Source organism: Protopterus annectens, chromosome 9.part0 (genome assembly GCF_019279795.1).
Source record: "Protopterus annectens isolate FY-2018-M chromosome 9.part0, PAN1.0, whole genome shotgun sequence".
Lineage (NCBI taxonomy): Eukaryota > Metazoa > Chordata > Ceratodontiformes > Protopteridae > Protopterus > Protopterus annectens.
Window position 1 is genome coordinate 728,033,197 of NC_056743.1, and position 15,057 is coordinate 728,048,253.

Sequence of the window (15,057 nt, forward strand, 5' to 3'; positions counted from 1 at the left end):
TCGTCTACTCAGAGGCGATCTCTGCTTAACATACAAGGCCATGTCAAACCCAGAGCTGTTGGACATGCTACACTTAAAGAAATCCCAATCTCTCAGAGCCACACACTCCAGGGATCTAAACCTTGTCATCACAATAAACAAAACATGCTGGAGGGATAGGTTCCTGACCCAGAGACTCCCCAGACTCTGGAATAGATTGCCCATACATGTCAAGCAGAGTGCCTCTTTGACCCTCTTCAAAAGGAACCTTGACGATTGGATGAGAGAAAGGAAATTCACCCCGAGGATCATGTCAGTTGCCCTGCTAGACAGGGGTCCAGGGAAGTAAATAGTGTGGGAAGAAATAGCCAGGGAATTGTTATGGCTAGGCTTGTATAGGCCCTAGGGTTGATAGCCTAGTACCAACCTATGAACCTATTATGAACGTTCAATTATACATATGATTTTCATACATACGTATATATATATATATATATATATATATATATATATATATATATATATATATATATATATATATATATATATATATATACTTCTTGTTTACCTGTATTTCAAACAGTTTTTTCTCTATATACAGGGCAATGCATTCACTGCAGTACTTGCTCAATTCTTTTTTATTTGTGGTTTACATATGTATGACTACATTTACTCTTACAGTGTGCCAATATTCCCTTTAGTGCAAACCAAAAAGAATTTTATGCAATGTAGGTGGAATGTTGTTTTTAAAATACTATGGTGTGATTGCAGCACTGTGTTCAGAAAGAAGACATTCACACACAGACAAATATAGGAATTCATGGGACTTTACATTTCTTTTGCTGTACTAATGTGTGTGATTTGATAGATAATGAAGAGTAAAACAACTATTTCTCAGTAAAGTACATCTTGGTCATTCACTTTGCATGGCAACCCCCCCACCCCCTCCAAACCTCCACTTTGACTAGGGGGTGGTGCCTGACTGAGACTTCAGTGATGTTGTACATGCTGTTACATCACTTTTGAACAAACAATTATCTTAAGCAATTGTTATGCTAATATTTCTGTGCCCTATACAAACAGTAATTTGTTCACCAAAACTGGCTGCATGTAATCTAAATAGTAACTCAGTTTATGTAATGTTGTTGTTGTCTTTCGGCTTTTCCCGGTTAGGGGTCGCCACAGCGGAACTCTGGTCCGCTAATGATTGGCAGTAGATTTTGACGAATGCCGAGGTGCCAGCTCGACGTTCAACCTTCAACGAAGGCACGCCCTTTTACGCATGTCTTTTGAACGCCCACCCAACTGCGGGGAGGACATGCAGACTCCACAAAGAAGAAACTCCCTGCACTCCAGCCAAGAATATGTAATGATAAATTAAATTAGTATGTGTAACTGTAAATTTCTTTTTTTTTCTTTTTTCAGTCTTTATAAATGAATAACAAGTACTTCTTGTAATCTAAAACATAAATATCTTTTATATAGAGTTTTATATGCAGATATGGTTTATGTTACCCAACACTTTTTTATGAGGGTGGTAGACAAACTTGGCCAGTGTTTTGTAGTTTAAAAACTGACTACATCAAAAACTTTTCATTGTCTGACTGTGGCACTTTTTTAACACTCACTAATGATGAAAAATATGGGATCAAAGCAGTCAAAGGATACATTTAGCCATGAGGAAAATTGATTCTTTATGGCAGCCTTTAGGACATATAAGAAACCTCTAGTTGGTAAACAGGGTTCAAAACAAACCGAGAGAACCAAATCCTGTAATCAAGTGGTTCTCAACATTAATCCAGTGAGTGACAGAAACAGCACATCAGCACAGTGTAAGAAAAGGGCAAATGATATGGTAAGATATGCAAGAAGTAAGGCCAGGCAAATTACAATTTCCCAAACTACTACTAGAGGCCTCTGACAACTATTGAATTAATGGCAGATGAGGAATACCTGCTATTTATCTTTAGGGATGACTGTGACACAGATGATGATGGCACTGGAATAATAAAGGGGGTGTGGACTCTGGCTGTTACCAAACTCTGCAGCAACAATACTTATCTGCTAATGAAGACTGGTTGAAAAACAGTAATCTATTTATACATGGCTTTGAATGCCGATAAAGAATGATTACGTGCAACAGATGATTATTAAGTGAACCTTCTACATCGGCACAGAATGGAAATGGAGGCAGTGTGCATGGTAACTATCCCACTTACCTGTTTATAAGCATACAGTGTAGTATGCTATTTCAGTATTAGTAATGTTTACAGGGTCAGCATCAAAAACAACTAGTTCCACTATATCAATGGATTTGGAGGATATCAGCAGGAGAACGGCTGTTGGTACTGCTGATGGATGACAGTGATAATATAATTATGTTTGTGAGACAGCCTAAGGAAAGGGGCACATAGTCTCTGAGTTTAATGGTAGGATCTCAGATTCCACATCATGTTAGTAACACTGCAGGAAGTGACAGTGTATCATTAATGGTAGGATCTCAAACTCCACAACATGTTAGTAATGCTGCAGGAAGTGACAGTGTATCACTAATGGTAGGATCTCAGACTCCACACCATGTTAGTAACTCTGCAGAAAGTGACAGTGCACCAATAATGGTAGGATCTCAGACTCCACAACATGTTAGTAATGCTGCAGGAAGTGACAGTGCATCACTAATGGTAGGATCACAGACTCCGCAACATGTTAGTAACACTGCAGGAAGTGACAGTGCATCACTAATGGTAGGATCTCAGACTCCACAACATGTTAGTAAGTCTGCAGGAAGTGACAGTGCATCACAAAGTCACACATGTGATGACATTACACTCATCCCTGCACAGGATGAACAAGCATGCACTTCTATACCAGTATCGCCAAACAGAGACACCTTTACAAAGGGAAGCCAGTCATAGGAATTTGTTACAGCTACCCCAGGGAACATCTAAAGCATTGGCTGCCCAGCAGAAAATGTGCAGTGACATTGTTAGGGCTCAGAGCACTGCCACAGAGAGTCAGCTGGAAATGGTCAGAGTCCTCCAGGGCATATGTGAGGATTTCCAGCACTACTTGTAAATGGCACAGACTAGGGATACTGCTGCAATCACACTAATCTGTAGTATTCTAGCACATCAAGCATCAGTGGTCACCTCCATTTGTATACTAGATAAGACATACAAGATTCAAGCTGGAGTCAGTTTTGTAAGAAGAAGAGGATAGGGTACTGTATGGACATGTGGGGGAAGATCATATGAGAATACAACTGTTTTTAAGGAAAGAACAACTGTAAGTAGTCTAAGTGAATGAGCACAACATATTTCATGCAGGCCACATCAGAGTACATATACACCTAGCAGAACTGTCATTTGATGCCACAATCATGGTCATGCAGCACTGTCAAATCATTATCCCCAGAATCACTTGCATCAAGTAGGTCACAATATTGGTCAAACTCACCATATAGTTCTCAATGACAGCACCGCTTCAAAATCACTTGCATTATCATCTAGCCTATCTTTAGTAGGTGTGACATTTAATCTTAAACATCTATGAATCATGTCTGACAATTCTGTGACTTAAAATTTCACCTTCAAAGACTCAGCTGAATGTTTAAATTTTAAGAAAATAAGATAAAAAATAATTTGGGGAGGATAAACTTTGCAAATGTATGCATTCCATCCCTATAATGCTATTACATAAACCCTCAAGGAAAGGTAGAAAAAATCTGTGTGACATAACATGACATAGCAGTCATTAACAGTGATGCCATATGCATTACCATTGTTACAGCTAGAAGTTACCTGCAACTTAAACTTATTAATACACAAAAATATTTAGGAGAAATATAATAAAAAAAAAATACAGATTAAAATGAGTATCCTGCCATATAAACTTATACTGCTGTCACTTCACCCTCACCACTGCATAAATATTTTTATATCTCTGAAGTCACAAATTGTGCATGACAACATAAAAATAATTGATGCGCAGTACTGCAGCAAACACAATCTGAGAAGAAATAGCATAATATAAATACAATATCAGCAGCATAGCTAGGGAGGGTAGAGAGGAGCAACTCCCCTGGGTGTAAAATGTTGGGAGGGCACAATCAGCCGATCCTCATCTGTAATGCAATACTGGCTTTTGAAATAGTACTGGGGTACTGACTATAGCAAACAGTTTGCTACAGATTATTAGAAGAAACTTTTTTTTTAAGTAAAACATGAGTATTCTGTGCAGGCAGGGTATAAACTATAGTAACTGCTTGCTACATTTGTAGCAAGCAGTTTGCTACAGTCTATAAGAAGAAGAAATTAATATTATTTTTATTATCATTTTTTTTTAATAAACTGGAGGAGGGTTGGGACAGGGCACAGAAAAAGGACCTGTGTGGTTAGGCAGAAGGGAGGGAGTGCATATTGTGCATCTGGCCACCTGACTGGTGTGACAGTAGAAGGAACGCCTTTTTTTTTTTGCTCTTCAATGGAAGAGCTCGGGGGAGTGTGGATCTGTGATAAGCCAATCATTGCATTGTAGCAACTGGTTTAATACAGTAAAGTGTCTTTTTTTCACTTTCACTTGAAGAGCTGAGGGGATAGGGTGCTGGTTCATGGTAGTGGCCCAGGGCGCTGGTTAAGTCAGCTACACTTCTAAACAATGTAATACATTTTCATTCAATTTCAATGCATTAATTCATGAAATATTGGAAAGTTGAGGACATTCAGTACTTCCATAATTAGGTAAACCACTACAGCAGAAATTATTCTTCAAAACAGAGACAAATGAGATTATTATTTACGCAATACCTTACAGCATCATTGAATATGGTTCACTGACCACTCAGGCATGTTTTAAACAATAATTTGAGTAGTTTTTCTAAAATAAAAAAGATAACTTTAAAATAAGAGAGATGTCAGAAGAACAGTGACAGCAGACCATGCAGCACATAGCATAGCCCACAGACATCTCCCCACGCATCAGTTATACTCATTTGTTTTTCACAAGAAAGGAAACACTAACCTGAATGTTATGGTTCATAGTTCTGGACTAGGCATGATCTCTTTACCTGTGCAGCTATATGCTGTGCCAGAGCCTGACACATGGGGTCTCTTACTACTACTGCTGGCTGTCATCATTAGTTGTAGTAGGACTGGAACTGAGAGCTGCAGTGACAGCATGGGTCACTTCTCCATCAGACCAACACATGATGATGTTGTACAGAATGCAACATGCAGTAAACCTTCTGCATGCAGTAGCTGGGTCATACTGAAGGGCACCCCCCAGACTCATCCAGGAACCTCAAATGGCTTTTCAGGAGGCCAAAGACCCTCTTGATAACAATATGTATCTGAGACAAGGATGTGTTATAGGTCTACTCTGCAGTTCCACTTGAATTTCTCACTCATGCCATGAGCCATAGCTCCACTGGATATCCAGCATCATCTGAAAGACATGAAAAAAAGAAAAGAGAGTGAGAAAGGTGGAGAGCAAAACAAATGGAAAATTATTTATGATTTATTAGTATTCAGCAGAGTAAATATTTAAATACAATACAAAAAAAGAGAAAAGAATATTTTTCAACTTACCAACAAGATGACCAGTGGGCATCCTGCCATCCAGAAAGAGGCGGTAGAGTGAGCTAGTATGACAGATATGTGTAGAACACTGGAGATGCATCACAAACTACCTGGCAATTGACAGAATAGTATCCCTTCTGACTGTAGTAATGTTCACCCTGTGGACTAGAAGGGGCCCAAATTGCTACTTGGGTGCAATCTGTTGTACTAAGTACTCCAGGAAAATGTAACATCTCATAAAAGGCATGCATTGTCCTGGTTAAATCCTCATGTGACACCAGAAAATAGACATACTGAGCTACAAGTGCCAAGATTACATCCAGGAACTCCGGAAGTATCCTTGAAGTAGGAGCCTGTGAGATCCCTGACATGTCCAAAGTCTGTCCTGTAAGGTCCCTGTGGCAAGTATAATAAGAGCTATACACACCTTAGTATCCAAAGGGATTGGAAGTCCACGTATTCCTCCAGTACCCTTATGGGGGTCATACATACTCAGTAAGATCCTTATAATATCCCTGTCCACTCTAAACCTATCAAGGATTTCCTGATTATCAAAGTTATAATGAGTATGCCCTGTTTATATTTCACCTTTTGGCTGGTGAGCACCAAGGGGTGCAAGCTGTCTTGTCCCAGCCGTGACATGCAACTCACACCTGGAAATAAGACTAACAGCAAGTAACAGATATGTTTGGCAAGACTTCCCTTTATATAACGCATCTGTGGACAGCACAAACAAGTGTTAAAATACCACTATGAATCACAAATGGTGGAGAGAACACTTCATTAGTATATGTTGAATAACATCATTCCTCATTTACGACTCATTATTAGTACATTTGCATAGGCTCATTTAAGGTCATTTTACATTTGTGTACATGGCCTCTATGAATTGCAGCTCAGCTGTGCTCATTCGCAGACATCACAGATAGCCTTAACACATTTATGTAAATGACTATGAATACTGACCTATGATTTGCAGAGCCAATAGGAAGTGTTAACTATCTGAAGTACCACCTACAAAGCAGATCTTTTGCAAATCTTTCTTGGACAAATGATTAAGTATTTAGAAACAACTTATTTATGCAGACCTGTCCTCCAAAAGCAATGCATACTCTTAAAATAATTATGCTGTGTATTTATTGTTATATGGTAATAAAACAAAACTAAGATGTATAATTGTTTCAATTAATAAAACATTTTTTTAAATGATTGCATATATTCTGCAAGAAATATGCAGGTATGACCACATTCCAAGATGATTGTAGTTTTGAAATGAAATCTTGGTTGTTTAGGCTGTGAACACAAAATGGAAACATCTGGCTATATACCTGGTTAAGTTGGCTTCCTGAATAGAAAAGGAAGATAAAAGGTTTCCCTTCTTTTTATTTCAGAAGAAGAATATGAACTTCAGAATCTACTGTGAAGCCTTCATGCAATGAATGTGCTGGGATATATTTTATGCGTTCGTTTGCATTTGTTGCTGAATACAGATTTGGAATCTGTCTCTTTCATTTAACAATATTAGGGGAGATGGCCTGATATGTCGTTTCATAAGGAAGAGTGTAATCAGCTGTCCAGGTTTCCCTCATTCTGAAGTCCCAAAGTGTGGGACAAAAAAAACACAGTGATAACATAAAGCGTTTTATGTTTTTCTTATTTTGCCATTCAAATAACGTTATAAAAACATTTTATATGAGATTTCTTCATTGGTGGGTCACTGATTTCTGTACAACTACAGTGCCTTTAATTTGTTTTGTGTTTGGAGTTGGCACTTTAGCACTCTTGGCACTGGTTTCCTTTCATTTTTGGAAACTTTCAGAACTGGGATGACTCAGAAATACAAGAATGAGCTTTTCTAGCTGTCTTTGCATGACAAGTTAAAGAGAAGTAGGGTCTGTCACAAAAACACAATCACGTATCAAGGCAGTTATGGAAGGAAATTGAAGAATCCAACTAAATATGTAAAGTTCAAAAGTTGAGCACCATGACTCTAAAGAATGAAAGATGCATTAATTAATACATATTTTGTGTATGGCCAGAAATACATGATTCTGATGTAAAAAGTCTGTGTCATGCTCATGCTTAATATGTGGTTAAGGATACTCTAACATGATCATTGTAAGTAATGCATGATGCCTCAGAGTTTAATTATAGAACAACATGTTTTATAACTAGAAGAAAGGGGAAATGCAGTTATGTATGTCTGCATGTCTATCTATTAATCTATATACCTATATCTGTCTACACACACACACACACACACACACACACACACACACACACACACACACACACACACACACACACACACACACACGAACATGCACATATACACACATATTGCAATTTAGTCTGTTAAATGTTTTTTTTTGTTTAGAGACTAAGCTGATGAGTTTTTACAAAATACACACATTTTGTCAAGTGTGGGGATTGTTTAATTGTTTAATATCAAGAGGACATGCTTCTAGTTAAGGTAAAGTTGTGTCTGTATCTGTGTGCATGTCTGTATATGTTAATAGTGAAACTTGTAAGGACTAGGTAAGGGGATAGCTTTAGTGTTGTGAATGTATTTAATGTGTGGGAAGTGTGTTGTTTACAGATGTTAGGAAAACTCTTTATAAAATAATCTGCTGGGTTAGATTTAGGGCCAGGGGCAAGGTCAGTCTTAGGGTTAGCACTTCATCCCTCTGCTCCACCTTACTTATGTTTGCTAACCCTAACCCTGCTCTGATCCCTGCCCTTAACTTTAACCCTATCCATAACTTCACACATTGCCTTATGAAAAAAAAAAAACTCTTACAACATCACTATTCACACACATTTGGTCCTGTGGTGTTTTTAGGGATTTTTTTTTCTTTATTCAGATTATTTGTTTTCTCTTTGTGATCAGTTGAATTTTGGGATTTTTCACGGTTTGAGTTTAGCCATGTTTGAGTTGATACTGTCAACTAAGCGAGTGACAACGGTTCGTCAATTTGAACATTGCTTATACACACACAAGAAAAAAAAAAAATATATGTATATATATATATATATATATATATATATATATATGTATATATATGTGTGTAAAAAATATATTTATATATATATATATATATATATATATATATATATATATATATATATATATGTACTGGAAAAAATATGTAAAAAAATATATATATATATATATATATGTATATATATACATAGATAGATAGATAGATATAGATAGATATAGCTATATCTCTCTCTCTCTCTCTCTCTCTCTATATATATATATATATATATATATATATACTGGAAAATATATGTAAAAAAAATATATATATATATATATATATATATATATATATATATATATATATATATATATATATATATACTGGAAAACATGTAATGTAGCTTTAGAAAATTATGTAAGGTGCCTTTAAGTGTATTCTGTCAACAGTTATCCAGAAAGCAAGGATTTAATTGTGAATCAAGGTTGTACATAAGGAGGCTATGTGGTTGCAGCAAACCAGAAATGTATTTGTTCACTTGAAAGATAATTTGAAAGAAGATGGTAAAAGTGTGGAATGGGAGAACCCAAGTCCAGACTAATCTCTGAAGTGTTACTTGTGGAAGTATTAGATTAATGAGCTGGAAGTTAGGACTCAAGAGACATGCCTTCATTAAAGTTGCATTTACTTAGGATTCAGGAGAGACCCAAACCATAGAGGTGGCGTGGCCTTCTATGTTTAATTATCTTGTTTGCAGTTTCAAACCTTATACTGATTGCTTTGGAGTGAATTTATTTAATTTTAACCAGTTTGCATTTTGTTTTCACTCCTTCCATTCATCCTCTGACTGGCCATGCATATGAGTTCCATAATTCCTTAGTAGTTGCAGTTCCTATGACTGTGAAATGTATCTTATCACTGACCTTTGCACTGCCTGTACTTGTTAACTTATCACATGTTCAGGTGAGTCCTTTCATGGTGGGAGCTGCCACTAAGAATTCTGGTGGCTAGGAATGGCCAAGTGCTGGATTCAGGTACAACACCTGATAACAGTAGCAGGAGCAGTATAGGGTAACACAATGATTAAGCAATGAGCTAGCAGTATTTCTCCCTTGATGTGCAGTCCCATAAGGAGGGTAATTAATGTACAGTGGTTTCTAACATCAGCATGCAGAGGTCTTATATTCCAGCAGGAGAATTATCTTTGGTCTATGCCTAGGCGAGCAGCAAATGCTTGTTACTGCTATCCACCTGTCCTGCCCTCCCCCTATAAAAAAGCAGAAGAGGCGTTTGGCAGTTTCTGTCCCATTTTTCTCCAGCCGACTCTCTGATAATCTACACCATTTCTGACATCTATACTGAAACTATTAGCTACATACATGGTGTCCCAATGTTATGAATAGTATTGCTCTGGGAAATAATAATGGTACTGGAGCATCCACTGAGAACTGTTTGCTTTGTCATTCTTTTGCTTCAGCAGAAATGTATCTAAACACACAGACTGCTATCTAGTAAAGCATCTTTATGGAAAAATGATCAGTTCACAACAGCTCTGTACATGCACACATTTCATAATCAGATATAACAAAATCGAGAGTGCAGCATACACACACGCAAATGTGAGTAGTTTTTATTCTTTTGGTTCCGCAGAAATTTGTCTAGGCACAAAAAGTGCTGTCTGGTACATATATGCATACACAAATACATACACACACACACACACACACACACACACACACACACACACACACACACACACACACACACACACACACAAACAGTGAGTTTTACTGGATGTCTGTGCATAATTTTAGTTGCATTATTGCTGTGTTTGTTCAGGGTATGTGATTTAATTTCATGTGATCCAATAAAACATGATGCGTTCATTATATTTCTAAAAGTAAATCCCAGTTAAAATCAATACCTAAGTGCTTGCTATTTGTACAGATATGGTCTCTGTATTAAACTGACAAAGATTTCTGCAGTAAGATGTATCAGTGTCCAGATAAGTTTCTTGTAAATGAGGAAACAGAAAACCATACCAAATTTTGCTTTCAGTAAGTTCAAAAATTAGTTACACATCCCGGAAATATTCTACTTGTAAATCAGTGAGTCATGTCACTAACTGTTCCTTGGAGACTCCATTAATGATTTTGTGATGTGTGGAGAGGTCCCTATCATTTTCCTAGCTCATAGCGATACTGCACTAGTTTTCTGGTTAAGGAAATATTAAGTAGGAGTACAACACATGCACCAGGGATGAAACTCTAATTGCTACAATAACCAAAATGAACATTAAATTATGGAAAAAATGCATATTAAATGTCATTCCAGTTGCAATTAAGATATCTCTGATGCTCTGTTACTAGACTGCGTGTCAGGTGTTTTATATGTCATTGATTTGTGGGTTGAGAAATTCAAATGTCTGAAAGGTCCTACTGCAGGACAGGCATAGCTGGTTTTAAGCTGTACACCTCAAGCTGTCATTCATCAGACACAGAGTCATAGAGTCTCATGACCAATCTCACCTTGCCAGTACCTTCCCTAATATCACACCTCCTTTCGCCAGGAGGACCATACCAGTCGATCCTAACTTTGTAGAGACTCATTCAGTCATCTAGTTTACGTTGATAGTAAGGTAGTGATTTATATTGCTTAATGTGCACATTATTTAAATCAATGCCATGATTAGCTTTGCTGATTACATTCTTCATGTCTGAAATCTTTGCACTGTGAATTGTAGTGGATGTGAACGTGACATGCCTGTAAAATGAAGTACTGAAGCATAATATTTATATTATGCAAGTTCAAACACAAATAATGTTCATGGCATAACGCTACCAACAATTCAGCTTTCTGTGGTACAAAAGACATCAGCATGGTAGACTTTCTATAACTGCTTCATATTCTTGATGCCGGTATGAGAATTGTTTGACAAATAATTGTAAAAAAATTAAATGAACAGAAAGGTGATATTAAGTGCTGCTGCTGTTTGCTTTTCCAGTGTCTTATTTTTTATTGGGGAGAAACAAGTAAAGGAAATGAGATGCTGGGGTGGAAGGTGACTTAATTTGCCATAGGATTGGGAAAGAACAGGAACGTCCTTCCAGATAATAAAATAACAGTATTCATTCAGAGGATGGGAATTTGGTGGGAGATCACAAGATGTAATACAGTGCAGATACAGAAAAACATTTAGAGCTAGGTGAGAACTTTGTGTATTAGCATATTCCAGTGACTTTGATAAAACACCAGGTGCTTAGAGTACAACAGGAACGAGGGCTAGACTGCTGCTGTAACATTAAGGCATCTATGTGCACGAGCTTCTCATTATTTCTCCAGGTGGCTAAATATTCTGCAGGAAATTCATGGACCACAATATAATCTGAGCTCCATTTAAGTCTGAAACACAGCATACAAAATTCAACATACTGCATAATAGGAAGTGCCATGGTGACTTCTACAGCCACATGTCAGAGTTACACAGGTAGCCACTGCTGCAAACAGTTTGAGTGTTCAGTCATGTCCATTGCTGTAGACAATACCTAAATATGTACAGATGGCCATTACTACAGATAACACCAAAATATGTGCTATAGTTAGGACTGTGTAATGAAGCTGAACCAGAAGGGATAGAAGCAGCCTTAATACTAAAAGATTCCCCAGATGTAGGAAATGTACAAGTTGCACCTTAAAGAGTTTCACTATTTAGAAAAGTTATACTCGTACAATAAAAGAAGCTGATATTATACAAAGTAGATAATTTAATAAGGCTATATCTTTATAATGATTTGAGAACATCAAGAGAAATAAAAATTGTCTTCTGAGATTCTGAGGCAAGACAGATGTGACACATGAAAGTACTGGTGAGTATACCAGTGACACGGATACCTCTAATTTTCACAATGAAGTTCATAACACATTACTGAACTTAAAACTCTTCTAGCCATGACTGAATCAAGGGGAGGGCAGGTAGCACTTAAAGAGGGTGGAGAACTATGCTATGAATTATGTTCATTACACAAGCTTAGGCAAGACTACAGAATTAGTGACCTGTGGATAATAAAGTACCCGGATGGATGGATTTAAAAGATGATTGAATGTATGGATGGGTCTTTTAGTGTATTCACTGAATCCAGAGTCTGTATTTTTGAAGGGCCATTTCTGGCCTATATGCAGTTGCCCTTGTTCTATGAACTATGAACTGCATCACATACTGTGGAATGTTACTCATTTTAGATCTCGGAAATGTACTACTCCCTGAAAGAAGGCAATATGCAATCCTGCCACATTAACATTTGCAGTCATATACTGCTTGCATTTCTTCATAGATGTATACTAGGCTAATGACCACAGGGGTCTTTGTAAGCCTATCCATGCATTCCAAATGTATCTGACAAGTTTAAGATTATTCTAAGGGGTAGATGTAGGCTATGGCACTGGTGGACCTACATTTCCAGGCTGCCTCTCTCTGTTAGAGACACATGTGCCAGAACATGAGTGAATTTCTGATTCCCCATCTGGTAGTCCAAACTATGCTTTAATTGGCTATGGGAAAACTCTGCTTTAAATGGATGGGAAGCCTGTTCCAGAGAAGGGGTAGTCTCTGAGACACAAACTTGTCTCTCCAACATGTCCTACTTATGTTGCAAACAAGGTTTAAGTCCTTAGATCAGGTATTTCTGATGCTATTCATTTTGTGGATATGCAGAAGGTCCATCAGAGTGGGATACAAGGAAGTCTTTTATGTCAGGTAGCGATCACCCCTCAACAGTCTTTAGGAGATCAAGTACAGGGATGGGGCTTTGAGGAGATTTACATAGGACATGTTTCATGAGGAACCTCTGTGGATGATCCAATTGTTGCATGTGCCTGGTCAGGTATATACCAAAAAGGGAGTTACACTCCGTTATATCCTTAGACCTAGATGCCATACCCTTGCTTATAAGTTGTGCAAAATAGAATGATTTCCTTTCTACAAAGATATGATGGTCGAAGGCCAGGTTACTGTCTACATGCATCCCCACATCTATGACCACTGAGTCTACCCTCAGTGGTGTGTTATCAATCAGGCAGGTTTCCAGGCAATGGTTGACTCCCCAAAGGATACTATTATGTATTTCTTAGCAGTGAGTTTCAGACCATGGCTCAGACACCAGTTATTTGCCTGAGTCAGCTCTTCTGAGAGGCTATTTGTACCTTGGGGGATTCTATGACTCCACCTAGTTTGTACTCATCAGCAAAAACCTGGTCAGCCAGATGATCTTTGAAATTGGCCTTGACTTCAGAGAAGTAGATGCCAAAAAGGAGCTGATCTAGTGCACAGCCCTGAGGGACTCTGCTAATGACCATCCTCTTTGTGGATGTGGACTCCCCTATCTTAACTTCTTGGGTCCTATCCAAGAGCTACCTGGCTATTCATTAAATGACAGAAGAGTTTATACCTTATCTCATGAGTTTGTCTACAGTGCCAAAATGGAGTATTGTATCAAATGCCTTGGTCAGTTCAAGGTAGGCAGTATGCACCCTTTTACCTAGGTGACCTTCTCAAAGAAGTCCGTCAGGCTGAGCAGGCATGATATGCCCTTGACAAAACTAAACTGGATCCAGTGTCTGAAGATTTTTTATGTCATTGTTAATCATTTCCATGATAATTCTTTCCATGGCTTTGCATATGACACTGACCAGGCTTATGAGTCTGTAGTTTCTGGGATACATGGCTGACCCATCCTTGTGCTGAGGGATGACCACTGCACTTCCCCATTTGTGTGGCATGAAGCCTGTCTGAAGGCTATGGTTGAGTAGTGATTTGAGTGCTCCTGCTAGGTCATAATTCATGGTAGGGCCCATTGATACACTATTTTTGACTTTGAAAAGTGCACCAAAGACCTTTTCTCTAGTGACACTTGGCAGGGTTATGTTTGATGGTATTTCCAGAGGAGTGGTTGGCGAAAGAGAGGGGTAAAATTGCATCTGAATTTATCAGCCAATAGATTAGCTATATTTTTCAGCTCAGTGTAGGTGGCTCCATTTACAATTAGTTTGGCACATTGTTGTGTACTGACTTTGAAGATGTGGACATAGTTAAATAAGCCTTATGGTGTCCTTGGCCTAGGAGGTTATTTTTACTTCAAACTTGGCTTTAGTATACTTGATTTGTCCTCTGAACTGCTTATTTAGATGGATGAGAGTTTTTTTATTCTGCTAGGCATTGCACTTCCTTATTTTTGCCATGTGTTTTTTGCTTTTATTGTATAACTTATTTGTATTGGGATTCCACCAGGCTGTTTTTTTCTTGTGTTTGTTTGTCTTTATTCCTGGTAGGGACAACTGTCTCTATGCAGCTACTGACATGATTGTACAGGGTCTGTGTGAACAATTCTGCATAGGCAGCAGTGTTCTTAGGACTGGGGAGGAGGGGGGGGGGCTTGAAATTTTGCGAGGAAGTTTGCCTTAGAATAGTTTCTAAATGTTTCAGGGTTACAAGGGATTCCAGGCTTCATTTTTATTTCAAAGGA